Below are 16485 nucleotides of genomic sequence, written 5' to 3' on the forward strand. Positions count from 1 at the left end.
TGCTATGCTATCCAATTTAGATAGACGTCATATATGTGAAATTCTGTCATGCTATCCGTTTTAGTTAAACAATATACATGTCAATTATTTATTGCCCTCTTTTTTCCACACTATCTATTGCACATGTCTCTCATGCAATGTCTGTACATTCAATTATGTTTCCTGTTTATCAGCCATTTGAATTGGAGCGGGTGATGGCAGTATCTAGCGGAGTAAAAACACGGTCTTCAAATAAAACAGTGCTACCTCTTGGTGGAGATAGCACCCCGGTTGTACATGCACGAGAACTAGCCCTACCACACATAACCCAGACTCCCGCTGATTTTACCCCTACTGCGATGGACAGAGAACCAGCTTCACCCAATCTAACCTCAAAACCAGCAGATACTAACCCAGTTCCTGTTGACACAGCACCATCTCCACCACAGAGCTCCCAAACAAGAGCAGTTAGTAAGGCAGCTCCAGTGCCCAAAGCGCCAGTACTACCACGGCGAACCCCAACTCCAGCAGTTAGTACACCTAGTGTTGTGGAGGAAGCACAACCAGCCATTCATAGTTTAGCATCTATCGCATTTGATGTTGTTAAATCCTATGTGCGTATGTTCCCATCATGGAAATACTATACTGAGATGAAGGAAAATGCCAGTTGCAGGTGTTTGTCCAGGAGTTATGTGTAAGTAATGTTATCCATGACAATTACTTTGCTTTGTCCCATACATTCTACCTCCATGATGGTTATAATACAGCAAATTTTCCCATTTTTCTCTATAGAGAAGGACCAATTTGGAAACTCAAGATGAGGTAACCTGTGCTAATACCTCTGCTATCTTCAAGAATGCTTGGTGGCAGTATCGGAATTACCTAAAGAAAACGTACTTCACTGGCAAAGAAACTCATCAAATTCCCTTATGTTCTCCTGAGACACATTTACTGGACGCTGGCTGGGCACGCCTTGTTCTTTACTGGTCCCGAACCAAGAATGTGGTAAGGTCTATGAGCTCATTTTATTTTAAGTACTATATGCTTGCGTCTTTCTGTACTCTGTTCATGTAGAACAAGTGCTTAAACCTGAAGAACATTTGTTCTCATTTAAGATTCCATTGCTGTTGTGCATACTGCTTTGCTCTTGTATCACTGTATTTACTCATACAAACTTATTTTTAAATTGAACTATCTAATGGAAACTCCAATGGCACAACAGGTATGTTTACGCATGTTTCTTTAACAGATTTGCTCTTATAAATAGCTCTGTTGATTTCAATTTCAATTGTGTATTACTAGCATCATAATAGGGCCAATAGTGTTGTTGTACATGTAGACCTGTGGTACCCATCTGAAATCTTGTTGTGCCCTTTAGTTTCCCACGCTTTGTATTCTTTCAGTGCTGCTTTCTCTTGAACTGATATGATTTGAACCGTGTCTCTATTTTGATTTGGCAAGACAATGCAGTGACCATAGGACATAGATATATGTTTGTTTGATGCTTTTATAATGTACTACTTGGCAATAGAAGACTTGGTAGTTTAATCTTGTCCACCTTACTAATGAACTGGTTCGCCGAAATGAGTTTCATATACTAGTACATGCTAAACCTATTATGTGTCTGCTTGTTTCTTCTTTTAGAATGCTGACAGAATATTGGGGAAGAGTGCCTTATTAAGCAATGATAAAGGAAGTAATGAAGATAAGGTTCATGATCGTGAGACATCCTTGTTGGTCTCCAACAAAGCTGATAAAACAGCTAAGGAAAACTATCTTGAAGACAGTGAGGCAGCCCCAAAGTCCTGTCTTGGTTTACTGTTCGAGTTACTGGCCACTATCGCTTGCACAAGATATTCGAACTCACTGTCTGAATCAGTTCGGTTTCTTGAGTCTCAACTACAAGCTGAAAGACATCGATCAGCTGCGCTGCGATAAGAAGCGGAAGGACTGCGGAAGTCCCTGGAGCATTCAGATGCATACTTTCTGGTGCAACAGCAAGCGTTGGAGGATAGTGGATACCCAGGATAACGTTTCTTGAGCTCTTCGGAAGTTGTTTCAGTTATGGACTTGTTTTGCTGCTACGTTTATTTGCACTGGTGGCCAATTTTGACGGCCAGTGTATGTAATATGCTGCTTTGTTCCCTATATTTGCACTAGTGGCGAACTTTGATGCCCAGTGGATGTAATATGTGCAATAGCTGTAATAGGCTAGCGTTAGTTGCTTGCTTATTTATTTCCTTATTGTCTTGTTTAGTTGTTTGCTTGTAGTCACTGCAGTTCTTTTTCCGCGTTTTTTAGTGGCCACAATGACCTAGTTTTGGTAACTAGGCCACAATAATCATGGCAACACACGGACTGTTGTAACCATGGGCCTCCTGCAGGCCGTAGGATCCGTGGGCCTTCTACGGGCCATAGGATCCATGGGCCTTTTACGGGCCGTAGGATCCATGGACTTTCTACGGGCCGTATGATCCATGGGCCTTCTACGGGCCGTATGATCCATGGGCCTTCTACGGGCCGTAGGATCCATGGGCCTTCTATGGGACGTATAATCATTTCGCCAAACATGGGCCATACTATTCATGGACCATAACGGGCCGTTATAAGGTCGTATTTGATAACACTATGAAAACAGCCCAACTGGTTAACGGGCCACAAACCGGCCGAATGTAACCACGGGCTGTATTTGGCCCACAAACGGAACAGGCCAGTAATAGACCGTATCTAACCGAATTCTAGAAATGAGCCCAAGAATAAATGGGCCCTTAGAAGGCCGAAAGTTAACACGGGCTGGAAACGGCCAACGGAATAATGGGCCGTTTATGGGTTTAAAAAGATACACTGTTCATTATGGGCCAGTTTCATCTCGGGCCTTTAATGGGCCGAGAGTTACAAAGGGCCTCATATGGGCCGAAAGACATCATGGGCATACATGGGCCGGAAGTTACAACAGGCTGGAATCATATTGGACGGCCTAGATGAAGCTACTGGGCTTAATTCCGATAGGCCGTAACGGGCCGGTAGTAAGCGGGCCGTAAATGGGTTATATACGAACAGCCCGTTAACAGGCTTTCCGTCGGCCAGCTCATTACCTTTTGACCAAGTCAAACGGGTCGGCCTTTTCACCGAAATAGGCCTCTATTGTGCCGTGCCACGTGTCGACGTATCATAGGCGCCTCCTGTCCAATGAGTGGATGACATTTGTCTGAACATTGAGCCGACACGTGTTTCCTCCGGCCAATGAGAATTTTACACGTGGAAAATTCCCATTGGTCCGGGCAGTTAACGGGTTATCGGATCCAAAACCGGACCCGATAGCTTAACGGCATCCCGTTACGGTGGATGCCACGTGTCGGTCACCCTTGACGAAAGCACTTCTATGACGCGCGATTTATCGTCATGGAAGTGGACACTACCGTGATGATAATTTTCGTAATGTCATGGAACACTTCTACGATAGCACAGGTATGACTATCTTGATTCTGTCATAAATTTGTCATGGATGTACATGCATGACAGAAAACGTGACCTACTGTGACAAACACGTATCATCATGGAAGTGTCTTTTTTTGTAGTGATGCCCTGGTAAAAATTTGAGAAGGTTTGGCTTATGTCGTCATGCACGCCCTTCATAAATCGAACCATCACCGAGGAAGTTCCATGCTTTCGAGAGGGAAATCACCAAGATTGAAGGGGAATCCAAATTTTCTTCGTTCTTTGCCCTAGAGTTTTTTCTACGACGAACATACACCCTGCAAATCACCGTGTTCAAATTTGGCATTTTTCCGGGCTCATTTACCATATTTAGGGGATTATGTGTATTTTCTAGGCATTTAGTGCATATAAATCCAATCCAGCTACAGGTGCATGGGTGTGATGTGAGGGGCGTGGATTGCCGTTCGATTGAGGCGCATCCTACGGTGCACACACGCGATCCGCGTGGCTGGGTTCCGGCCAATCATAACGCAACACACAATAGAGTCAGTGCACACTGTTTTCGAAAGCGACGGAGATGAACCGCGTGCGATAATGAACGAGCAAAATTGTAAGGGAAGCCAAATTTCTGTTGTCGTTTGTCGTTGAGCTCTTGAATACCACCGCACTGTACGGCTGCTCGGCCCCTCCGTCCCAGAGCTCTCTGCAGGCGTCGTCCATGGCACCGCGGCTCACAGTAACTGGTAAGGAAGCGATGGCATCCCGTCGCGCCGCGTTCCTCGCCACCCGCGACCGCACACATGGTAAGGAAGCGATGGCATCTCGCCGCGCCGAGGTCATCGCCGCCGGCGGCCAGACAGTTACATGGGAGGACTTTGAGGCTGCCATGGCCGGATGGGTGGTGGATCTAGAGGCGGCCAAAGCCGCACATAAGGAGCGGAAAAGGCAGAAAGCGGTCAAGAAAAGAGAGTCCCTCCGCCGCAAGAAAAAAGAGGCCGCACGCCATGGTAAGGAGATCTTGGCGGAGATCAAAGCACGGTGGGTTGCCGCCTACAAGGCCGGGAAAAGAACGCCGGCGTCTGGCCAGCATGCCCCGATGGCAGCATGTGAGAAGTAGTTTAAGCTTGTAGTATTAGAGCAAGTTACCAGTAGTACTTTAAGTTTGTAGTATTAACGTACAATGTCGGTAAGAGCATCCTTTGAGGGCTTTGAGTGTTGATTAGCATGTGTGCCCATGTGCGTTTTTTTGCGTTAATCATTAGAAGATCACAAAACACACGGTTTCTATGCCGTACCCGTCTGCGTTTTTTTGCGTTAGTGATCCATAAGTCAGTTACCTGTGCGATGTTTCCTAATAAACCAGGCGTACCATTGACCCAAAAAAAATCAACTACACGAGTATTTTACACGCTTCATTTGTGTTGTGTGTTTCCCCCGCCCAAGTTTCAAGTTTCGCAGCGAAATTTTCATTAGGCGCGCGATTTGAGAATTTATTCCTCCAACCACATCCCCACCATCAATATCCCCCCTCGCGCCTCCCCCTACCGGCATCTCAAACCGCCGCCGCCACAACCACAGCTTCAACCACATCTATGTTCTACTCGGATCCGGTCAGGTAACCCATCGATCTCTATTACGGCCCGGCCTAATTGCTGAAATGGCGCCTGCGAAACATCCTCATGCCTCCAAATCCCCACCGCCAGGAGCTGATGGCGGTCCATGGCATGATGGCCGCTATGCGTGTTGACCTGGAGGAACACCTCACCTCCGTCGCCACCGCCGACATGGTCCAGGCTCTGGCCCAGATGAAGTGCCCCAGCGACTACCCCCAGGACTTAATAGGTAAGATCTGACCAGCTAAATCTTACCAATACCACTTGCAACGGCTATGATTTGTACGGTTGATGTATTAAGCATGTTCGTGCCTTGTTTATTTCAGTACTGCACAGTGTGTGATGTTCAAATATTACCGTGTGCAGCTCAGTTTCACCAATACCAGTAACAAACTTAAAAATACATGACTCAGGATATCACTAGAGATGCTGCCCATTTGCTATTTTTAGTGGATGCTAACCCTGTTGTACTTAACATGCCTGTCCATGTACTTACACAGGGTCATAACGGCTGATGCTGTTGTTTGCCATCGAGGTTAGCTGCATCCCATGTCTTAAAGTATTTCACATCATTTGTGCAATTGCAGTTTAACTTCTACCATTTACTGGTTGCCTGTAGGTACACATGTCAGTGCCACTGATCCACGCTTTGACCCGGAGGAACAGCTCACCTCCGCTGTCGCCGACTTTGGGCTGGCTCTGGCCAAGATGAAGTGCCCCAGCAACTACCTCTCAGGACTTACCAAGTATGTACTCACCAGTTCAATCGTACCAATACCAGTTGCAATTAATGGCTATGTTCTGTACGGTCGATGTATTAAGCATGTTCTAGTAAACATGCCTAACACATTTTTGCTACTTTCCCTACCTTTTTATAGACATCTGGGCCATTCTCTACCCTGGCAGCACCTGCCTTGTGATGTTTAATTATACCAATTGCAATTTTATCAGTACCGGTTTCAATGTCTATTAAGCCTGTTGCAATTAACAGTTGAATCCATTTTTAAACAGTTGTATTTCAATGGCTACAAACTTACAAAACATGACTTAGGATGATGTTAAGCCTGTTGCAATTAACAGTTGTATCCATTTTTTAATCTATCCATTTGCTACCATGCTGCTCTCCGCAATGAAGATATACTAGAGATGCTGCCCATTTGCTATTTTTGGTGGATGCTAACCCTGTTGTACTTAACATGCCTGTCCATGTACTTATGCAGGGTCATAACGGCCGATGCTGTTGTTTGCCATCAAGGTTAGTTGCATCCCATATCTTACAGTATTTCACATCATCTGTGCAATTGCACTTTAACTTCTACCATTTACTGGTTGCCTGTAGGTACACATGTCAGTGGCACTAATCCACGCTTCGACCCGGAGGAACAGCTCGCCTCCACCGCCGCTGACTTTGGGCGAGCTCTGGCCACGATGAAGTGCCCCAGCAACCACCTCTCAGGACTTACCAAGTATGTCTTCACTAGTTCAATCTTACCAATACCACTTGCAATTAATGGCTATGTTTTGTACGGTCGATGTATTAAGCATGTTGTAGTAAACATGCCTAACATGTTTTAGCTATTTTTCCTACCTTTTTATAGACAACTGGACCATTATCTACTCTGGCAGCACCTGCCCTGTGATGTTTAACTCTGCCAATTGTATTTTTATCAGTACCGGTTTCAATGGCCATTAAGCCTGTTGCAATTAACAGTTGTATCCATTTTTAAAGAGATGTATTTCAATGGCTACAAACTTACAAAACATGAATTAGGATGTTGTTAAGCCTGTTGCAATTAATAGTTATATCCATTTTTTAATCCGTCCCTTTGCTACCGTGCTACTCTTTCGCAATGAAGATATCACTACAGATGCTGCCGTTTTATTACCATTTGCTATTTTTGGTGGATGTTAACCTTGCTGTAGTTAACATTGGCTTTCCATGTACTTACACATGGCTACAATGGGCAATGCTGTTGTTTGCCATCGAGGTTAGCTGCATCCCATGTCTTGTACACCATCTATTCCTAAATATAAGTATTTTTGGAGATTCCAATATAGACTACATAAGGAGCAAAATGAGTGAATCTAGATTCTAATCTAAACTATATCTATAATTCTATATACATCCATATGTAGTTCATATTGAGATCTCAAAAAAATAATTGTACTTAGGAACATAGGTAGTTGTATTTTACATCATTTGTGCAATCTCAGTTTAGCTTCTAACATTTACTGGTTGCTTGTAGGTACATATATGAGCGGTACTGATCCACGCTTCGATCCCTTTTGCATATGGGGCAATGAGATATTCATGAACAAGGGTCAAGTGAGGAAACTAAGAAAGATTGTTAGGCGAAAGAAATGGGTGATTGGAATTAAGCTCTTTATTTACACTTTGTCCAAGACAACAGTGAACTTTAGGATGGTAAGTAATGTGTTGCCTTTTCCCCTGCCCACAATAAGTTACTCTATTAGACCTCAGTATCTGATATTTTTCTCTTTTCACTGGTTTTCGAAGCTATTTACTGATGATTACCTTCCAAACTACATGACCGGAGTGGAGGCAACTAAGGTTAAAGTATATAATTCATGCTACCACGATAATGCTCTAGAAGTCTTCCTAAAGGCGGTGAAGGATGGGCGGACGATCGTCACAAGGGGTTGGACAAAAGTGGTTCGTGCCTATGGCATGCAGGAAGGCACATTATGGGCATTCCACTTCTTCAACACCGTCAGCAGTCAAAATGATTTACACTTGTCTCTTCACCTTTACCGCCTTTAAATATTGTGGTTCATCATAGTTAATTCCTGCCTAATCCTATAATTACTGAACATATTGTACTGGCAATTTTATTTTTGGATTCGTTGTTGAACCATTGTGCTGAGAATTTGAATTGCACGTTTCATATTTCAAAATTTCCAATTCGAATAATAAATTATAGGCAAAGATAAAAATATACAGGAGCTAATAAAATAATGTGCACACGGTTAGACAGAAAACAACGTGTGCGATGTAAAAAGAGAACAAACGGTCATGGAACCTTGTAAACGGTTCTGGCAGTAAAAGCGCTTGTGATGGATAGCCCAATGCTACACAGTTTTCTACATCAAATCGTGTGTGATGTAGTTCATAAAAGCAATCAGTTAACTGATAACCCACAAGTATAGGGGATCGCAACAGTTTTTGAGGATAGAGTATTCAACCCAAATTTATTGATTCGACCAAGGGGAGCCAAAGAATATTCTCAAGTATTAGCAATTGAGTTGTCAATTCAACCACACCTGGATAACTTAGTATCTGCAGCAAAGTGTTTAGTAGCAAAGTAATATGATAGTAGTGGTAACGGTAACAAAAGTAACGGAAGCAAAAGTAATATTTTTCGTGTTTTGTAGTGATTGTAACAGTAGCAACGGAAAAGTAAATAAGCGGAAACCAATATAGGAAAAACTCGTAGGCATTGGATCGGTGATGGAGAATTATGCCGGATGCGGTTCATCATGTAATAATCATAACATAGGGTGACACAGAACTAGCTCCAATTCATCAATGTAATGTAGGCATGTATTCCAAATATAGTCATACGTGCTTATGGAAAAGAACTTGCATGACATCTTTTGTCCTACCCTCCCGTGGCAGCGGGGTCCTAATGGAAACTAAGAGATATTAAGGCCTCCTTTTAATAGAGAACCGGAACAAAGCATTAGCACATAGTGAATACATGAACTCCTCAAACTATGGTCATCACCGGGAGTGGTCCCGATTATTGTCACCCCGGGGTTGCCGGATCATAACACATAGTAGGTGACTATAGACTTGCAAGATAGGATCAAGGACACACATATATTCATGAAAATATAATAGGTTCAGATCTGAAATCATGGCACTCGGGCCCTAGTGACAAGCATTAAGCATAGCAAAGTCATAGCAACATCAATCTCAGAACATAGTGGATACTAGGGATCAAACCCTAACAAAACTAACTCGATTACATGATAGATCTCATCCAACCCATCACCGTCTAGCAAGCCTACGATGGAATTACTCACGCACGGCGGTGAGCATCATGAAATTGGTGATGGAGGATGGTTGATGATGACGACGGCGACGAACCCCCTCTCCGGAGCCCCGAACGGACTCCAGATCAGCCCTCCTGAGAGGTTTTAGGGCTTGGCGGCGGCTCCGTATCGTAAAACGCGATTATTTCTTCTCCTTGAATTTTTTCTCCCCGAAAGCAAATATATAGAGTTGGAGTTGGCGTCGGAGGAGCTCCAGGGGGCCCACGAGGTAGGGGGCGCGCCCTAGGGGGGAGGGCGCGCCCCCCACCCTCGTGGACAGGGTGTGGGCCCCCTGGTCTTCATCTTTGGCAAGGATTTTTTATTATTTCTGAAAAGTTGTTTCGTGGAGTTTCCGGTCATTCCGAGAACTTTTGTTTCTGCACATAAATAACATCATGGCAATTCTGCTGAAAACAGCGTCAGTCCGGGTTAGTTCCATTCAAATCATGCAAGTTAGAGTCCAAAACAAGGGCAAAAGTGTTTGGAAAAGTAGATACGTCGGAGACGTATCAACTCCCCCAAGCTTAAACTTTTGCTTGTCCTCAAGCAATTCAGTTGATAAACTGAAAGAGATAAAGAAAAACTTTTACAAACTCAGTTTGCTCTTGTTGTTGTAAATATGTAAAGCCAGCATTCAAGTTTTCAGCAAAGATTATAACTAACCACATTCACAATAACTCTTAGGTCTCATGTTTACTCATATCAATGGCATAATCAACTAGCGAGCCATAATAATAAATCTTAGATGAAAACACTTTCTCAAAACAATCATGATATGATATAACAAGATGATATCTCGCTAGCCCTTTCTGAGACCGCAAAACATAAATGTAGAGAACCTTTAAAGATCAAGGACTGACTAAACATTGTAATTCATGATAAAAGAGATCCAGTCATAGTCATACCCAATATAAGTTAATAGTAATGAATGCAAATGACAGATGTGCTCTCCAGCTAGTGCTTTTTATAAGAGGGTGATGAATCAACATAAAAGTAAATCGATAGGCCCTTCGCAGAGGGAAGCAGGGATTTGTAGAGGTGCCAGAGCTTGGTTTTGAAATAGAGATGAATAATATTTTGAGCGGTATACTTTCGTTGTCAACATAACAACTAAGAGATGGCGATATCTTCCATGCTACACACATTATAGGCGGTTCCCAAACAGAATGGTAAAGTTTATACTCCCCCTCCACCAACAAGCATCAATCCATGACTTGCTCGAAACAACGAGTGTCTCCAACTAGCAACAGTCCCTGGGGGAGTTTTGTTTGCAATTAATTTTGATTTAGTTTGCATAAAGCATGGGACTGGGCATCCCGGAGACCAGCCATTTTCTCGTGAATGAGGAGCGGAGTCCACTCCTCTTGAGAATAACCCGCCTAACATGGAAGATAAGGGCAGCCCTAGTTGATACATGAGCTATTCGAGCATACAAAACAGAATGTTTATTTGAAGGTTTAGAGTTTGGCACATACAAATTTACTTGGAATGGCAGGTAGATACCGCATATAGGAAGGTATAGTGGACTCATATGGAATAACTTTGGGGTTTAAGGGATTGGATGCACAAGCAGTATTCCCGCTTAGTACAAGTGAAGGCTAGCAAAAGACTGGGAAGCAACCAACTAGAGAGCGACAACAGCCATGAACATGCATTAAAATTAATAAACATTGGATGCAAGCATGAGTAGGATATAATCCACCATGAACATAAGTATCGTGAAGGCTATGTTGATTTTTTTTCAACTACATGCGTGAACATGTGCCAAGTCGAGTCACTTAAATCATTCAAAGGAGGATACCACCCTACTATACCACATCATAACCATTTTAATAGCATGTTGGCACGCAAGGTAAACCATTATAACTCATAGCTAATCAAGCATGACACGAGCAACTATGATCTCTAATTGTCATTGCAAACATGTTTATTCATAATAGGCTGAATCAGGAACGATGAACTCATCATATTTACAGAAACAAGAGAGGTCGAGTTCATACCAGCTTTTCTCATCTCATTCAGTCCATCATATATCATCATAATTGCCTTTCACTTGCACGACTGAACGATGTGAATAATAATAAGAGTGCACGTGCATTGGACTAAGCTGGAACCTGCGAGCATTCAATAAACAGGAGAAGACAAGGCAATATGGGCTCTTTGTTAAATCAACAATAAAGTATATAAGAGCCACTTCAATAATTTAATTATGGTCTTCTCCTATCGACCCCCAAAGAAAAGAAAAGAAAACTATTTACACGGGAAAGCTCCCAACAAGCAAAAGAAGAACGGGAAATCTTTTTGGGTTTTCTTTTTAATTATTACTACTACAGCAAGAAAAGTAAACTAACTAAAAGCTATTACTATTTTTTTGGTTTTTCTTAAGGTTTAACAAACACACAAGAAGAAAGCAAGAAAAAGAAAATAAACTAGCATGGATAATACAGTGAAAAAGTATGAGCATCGACATCTAGCAATGAGTGTGTGTAAACATGAATGTAATGTCGGTGAGAAATACGTACTCCCCCAAGCTTAGGCTTTTGGCTTAAGTTGGTTCATTGCCAGGGATGGCCTGGCGAATATCCATAGGTGTAGCTGGGGTCGTACTGAGATGAAGAAGACTCGGACTGCCACTGGCTGGCAGCCATCTCCGGATCCCAAGAATAATCAGACTGTCGTGGAGGCTCATATTGTGATTCCAGTTCCGGGGCTAGTGTAGGATTCCGGTAGGCTTGAACGGCCACCCACGGAACAAGATACAGACCTTCAGAGAAATTAAACAAGGAAGGAGCAAGCAAGGTGATAGTCTCAGGGTGATGTTTATTAAAGTACAATTTATATTTAAGCTCCCCTTCCCTATTCTTAACAAAAAAAATCATGCGCTAGCATACTCTTATAATCTAAATAAGCACTAGGCAGCAATTTTTCTTCTTTCTCATAGAGCCTAATAGGTATGTTAAAATGTGCAGCTAGGCGTGAAGCATAAATACCTCCAAAGATGGGACCCTTTGTACGGTTCAGACTTAACCGTTTAGCAATAATTCCGCCCATACTAACAGTGTTATCACGGAATAAACCATGGAACAAAATGATAATATCAGGAACACTAAGGTTTCCACAGTTTCCGCGGCCAATCAAGCAATGACTAGCAAATATGGCAAAGTAGCGTAAGACAGGAAAATGTATGCTAGTGATTCTTGCATCAGAAACCTTCCTGGTTTCTCCCACAGTGATGGTGTCAATAAATTCTTCCACATCTTTACGTTGTGGTTCATCTAAGGTACCCTCAAAGGGTATTTTGCAAACCTTGCAAAATTCAGCTAATGGCGTCTTCTCAACAACATCATATAAATGAAACTCTACTGAAGGAGGTGAGTCCTTAAAATAGTAAAAGTTTTGCACGAAAGTATTAGTGAGTAAGAGATACTGATGACATTGGTCGCGGAGGAAGTCGGTGAGGCCAGCATTCTCAGCCAATGAATAGAAATCATCATAAGTCCCGGCTGTTCTCAAGAAATCATCGGAAGGCCATTCACACGGCCGTACCTCCGCGGTACGAGGCAAATTAATTTTGGGCCTCTGTGCTTCTTCATTTTGCTTTTCCTTCGAGCTTCAGCTTAATGAACCCCTCAAAAATCTCTTCATTATTTTCTGAAATATTCTGAAATTTTTAGTAACTTCAAACAAAAGTGAACCAAACTCAACATATTTAATAGCAACTACTCCTACAAGTGCCTAGAGGATATATCATGCATTAGAACTACTTGGAACTATATAAATTTGACATGCAAGCTCAAGAACATGGTCACCTATGCAGCACAAATTTGCAATGAATAAAGCACTAGAGCAAAAACTAATTGGACCAATGGGGGAGTCACATACCAAGGAACAATCTCCCCAAGCAGTTTTGTGAGAGGTGCTTTGAGCAAGGAGATCGAAAATCGCAGCAAAGTGAGCTAGAACTCGTGCTTGAGCTAGATATTTGTGTTTGTGGGAGGAAGAAGAACTGTATGGATGCAGGAATAAGTGGAGGAGGGCCACCGTGGGCCCACGAGGCAGGGGGCGCGCCCTGGGGGGTAGGGCGCGCCCTCCACCCTCGTGCCCAGGTGGTTGACCCCCCTGGTGTGTTCTCAGTTCTATAAATCCTCAAATATTCTAGAAAAAAATCATATTTCATTTTCAGGGCATTTGGAGAACTTTTATTTTCGGGGTATTTTTATATTGCACGGATAAATCAGAAAACAGACAGAAAAATACTATTTTTACTTTATTTCAACTAAATAACAGAAAGTAGAGAGAGGGTACAGAAGGTTGTGCCTTCTAGTTTCATCCATCTCATGCTCATCAAAAGGAATCCACTAACAAGGTTGATCAAGTCTTGTTAACAAACTCATTCCGAATAACATGGAACCGGAGAAATTTCAAATAACACTATATTACCTCAACGGGGATATGCACATCCCCTATAATAAGAATATTATATTTTTTCTTGATAGTAGGAAGAGGAAATTCAAAACCTCCAAATATAATCGATGGAATTTTTCCAATAGAGTTGATACTATGAACTTGAGGTTATTTCCTCGGAAAGTGCACCGTATGCTCATTACCATTAACATGAAAAGTGACATTGCCTTTGTTGCAATCAATAACAGCACCTGCAGTATTCAAAAAGGGTCTTCCAAGAATAATAGACATACTATCGTCCTCGGGAATATCAAGAATAACAAAGTCCGTTAAAATAGTAACGTTTGCAACCACAACAGGCACATCCTCACAAATACCGACAGGTATAGCAGTTGATTTATCAGCCATTTGCAAAGATATTTCAGTAGGTGTCAACTTATTCAAATCAAGTCTATAATATAAAGAGAGAGGCATAACACTAACACCGGCTCCAAGATCACATAAAGCAGTTTTAACATAATTTCTTTTAATGGAGCATGGTATAGTGGGTACTCCTGGATCTCCAAGTTTCTTTGGTATTCCACCCTTAAAAGTGTAATTAGCAAGCATGGTGGAAATCTCAGCTTCCGGTATCTTTCTTTTATTAGTGACAATATCTTTCATATACTTAGCATAAGGATTCATTTTGAGCATATCAGTTAATCGCATACGCAAAAAGATAGGTCTAATCATTTCAGCAAAGCGCTCAAAATCCTCATCATCCTTTTTCTTGGATGGTTTGGGAGGAAAAGGCATGGGTTTCTGAACCCATGGTTCTCTTTCTTTACCATGTTTCCTAGCAACAAAGTCTCTCTTATCATAACGTTGATTCTTTGATTGTGGGTTATCAAGATCAACAGCAGGTTCAATTTCTACATCATTATCATTACTAGGTTGAGCATCATCATGAACATCATCATTAACATTTTTACTAGGTTCATGTTCATTACCAGATTGTGTTTCAGCATCAGACATAGAGATATCATTGGGATTATCAGGTGATTCAGCAATAGGTTCACTAGAAGTTTGCAAAGTCCTATCATTTTTCTTTTTCTTCCTTTTAGAAGAACTAGGTACATCAATATTATTTCTCTGAGAATCTTGCTCAATTCTCTTAGGGTGGCCTTCAGGATAGAAAGGTTCCTGAGTTATTCTACCAGTTCTAGTAGCCACTCTAATAGCATAACCATTTTTCTTACTATTCATTTCATTGAGCAAATCATTTTGAGCCTTAAGTACTTGTTCTACTTGAGTGGTAACCATAGAGGCATGTTTGCTAACAAGTTTAAGTTCACCTCTATCATTAGCCATATAATCACCCAAGTGTTTAATCATATAAGCATTTTGTTTTAATTGTCTACCAAAATAAGCATTGAAATCTTCTTGCTTAAACATAAAGTTATCAAACTCATCCAAGCATTGGCTGACAATTTTAGTAGGAGGGATTTCAGCTTTATCATATCTATAGAGAGAATTTACCTTTACTACCTGTGTAGGGTTATCAAGATCAGGAGGTTCTTCATTAGGTAATGGATCAAGATCATATGTTTCTTCAACAAGCGGTAGATTAAGACCATGTATTTCTTCAATAGGGGGTAAATTCTTAACATCTTCAGCTTTATTACCTTTTTCTTTCATAGATTTCATTGCCTCTTGCATATCTTCAGGACTGAGAAATAAAACGCCTCTCTTCTTCGGAGTTGGTTTAGGAATAGGCTCAGTAATTGGAGCAGGAGCTGCCTCAGGAGCTGGCTCAGGAAGTGTCCAATTATTTTCATTTGTCAACATATTATTCAATAAAATTTCAGCTTCATCCGGTGTTCTTTCCCTGAAAACAGAACCAGCACAACTATCCAGGTAATCTCTGGACGCATCGGTTAGTCCATTATGAAAGATATCAATTATTTCATTTTTCTTAAGAGGATGATCAGGCAAAGCACTAAGTAACTTGAGAAGCCTCCCCCAAGCTTGTGGGAGACTCTCTTCTTCAATTTGCACAAAATTGTATAATTCCCTCAAAGCAGCTTGTTTCTTATGAGCAGGGAAATATTTAGCAGAGAAGTAATAAATCATATCCTGGGGACTACGCACACAACCAGGATCAAGAGAATTAAACCATATTTTAGCATCACCCTTTAATGAGAACGGAAGTATTTTAAGGATATAAAAGTAGCGAGTTCTCTCATCATTAGTGAACAGGGTGGCTATATTATTTAGTTTAGTAAGATGTGCCACAACAGTTTCAGATTCAAAGCCATGAAAAGGATCAGATTCAACCAAAGTAATTATATCAGGATCAACAGAGAATTCATAATCCTTATCGACAACACAGATAGGTGAACTAGCAAAAGCAGGGTCAGGTTTCATTCTATCTCTAAGAGATTCCTTGTTCCATTTAACTAATAGCCTCTTGAGTTCATAACTATCTTTGCAAGCTAAAATAGCTACAGAAGCTTCTTTATCAAAAACATAACCCTCAGGAATAACAGGCCTATCTTCATCATCACTTTCATCAATATAATCAGTTTCAATAATTGCTTTCTCTCTAGCCCTAGCAATTTGTTCATCAAGAAATTCACTAAGGCACAGTAGTATCAAGCATAGAAGTAGTTTCATCATAAGTATCATGCATAGCAGAAGTGGCATCATCAATAACATGCGACATATCAGAACGAATAGCAGAAGCAGGTTTAGGTGTCGCAAGCTTACTCATAACAGAAGGTGAATCAAGTGCAGAGCTAGATGGCAGTTCCTTACCTCCCCTCGTAGTTGAGGGATAAATTGTTGTCTCAGCGTCTTTCAAGTTCTTCATAGTGTCCAGCAGATATAAATCCCAAGTGACTCAACGAATAGAGCTATGCTCCCGGGCAACGGCGCCAGAAAATAGTCTTGATAACCCACAAGTATAGGGGATCGCAACAGTTTTCGAGGGTAGAGTATTCAACCCAAATTTATT

The sequence above is a fragment of the Triticum aestivum genome, chromosome 1D, assembly GCF_018294505.1.
Source record: "Triticum aestivum cultivar Chinese Spring chromosome 1D, IWGSC CS RefSeq v2.1, whole genome shotgun sequence".
Taxonomy (NCBI): Eukaryota; Viridiplantae; Streptophyta; class Magnoliopsida; order Poales; family Poaceae; genus Triticum; species Triticum aestivum.